The 861-nt window shown below is 67.5% G+C and overlaps 1 protein-coding gene across 1 annotated transcript in view; it reads left to right on the top strand.

The window, feature by feature from the left end:
• The window catches only part of PACS2 (phosphofurin acidic cluster sorting protein 2), a gene marked incomplete at its 5' end in the record, with an annotated part of 55,418 nt that overhangs the window by 10,291 nt on the left and 44,266 nt on the right, over positions 1–861 (top strand).

The following is an 861-nucleotide window of genomic DNA, read 5'->3' as shown; positions in this document are numbered from 1 at the left end:
AGGCACAACCCCTCAGGAGGCTCCGAGGTGCAGCCAGGGCTGCAGTCCCAGGCGCCTGGCGTGGCCAGTCAGAGGACCCCTCTAGGAGCCGACTGTCTTGCTCGGATGGCCACAGGCCCAGCGCGCACCCATGGGGCTGGGGTGCCACTTAGCTCCCACGCTGCCCACGTGCAGCCAGTGCCCGGGAGGCTGCTCTGCTGGGCCGGCCTCAGCCCCAGCCCAGGCTGCCGAGCACCAGCAGCGTTCTCCCCCGGGAGCCAAGAGCTCACACCGGCTGTGCCCGAGGACAGCCCTGGTACGGCCAGGCCAGCACGGGGTTGGGGAGCCCCACGTCCAGTGTTGATGAGGGAACAGGCCTTAGTAGTGGTAGGGACAGGTTGACCCTAACAGGGGTGAGGCTGTTTCCTCGTGGATGCAGCGCCGCATCCCTTGCAGTGTCTGGGCCTGTGAGCCTAACTCGTGTGAGGGACGAGAGTGGCCTACCTTTGTGGGGAACCAAGGGCACCAGCCCCAGGTGACACCTGCCACCACCCACAACCTGGAGGGCCGGAGCCTTTTCTGGGAGCCGGTGCCCAGGGAAGGGCCAGGGAGGCCGTGGAGGCTCTGGGAAACCTCAGCTCTGGCCCTCCTGGGCACCCCTCCCTGGGTTGCTCCGTCCGACCGCAGCTGCGCCTCAGAGGCCGAGCGCCCGATAGCGTCGGAGGGTGAGCAGGAGCACTGGCCATGCTGAGGCCCCAGGCAGTGGTTCTCACGGCTCCTGCTGGCGCTGCCCTGACCGTGCCCTTTCCTCGCAGCAACAGAACTTCAAGCAGAAGGTTGTGGCGCTGCTGCGGAGGGTCAAGGTGTCCGACGAGGTGAGCG

This window comes from Tupaia chinensis, unplaced genomic scaffold (assembly GCF_000334495.1).
Source record: "Tupaia chinensis unplaced genomic scaffold, TupChi_1.0 Scaffold143596_1, whole genome shotgun sequence".
Lineage (NCBI taxonomy): Eukaryota > Metazoa > Chordata > Mammalia > Scandentia > Tupaiidae > Tupaia > Tupaia belangeri.
The sequence above is the reverse complement of the archived record's forward strand: the minus strand, read 5'-3'. Positions and strand labels throughout refer to the sequence as shown.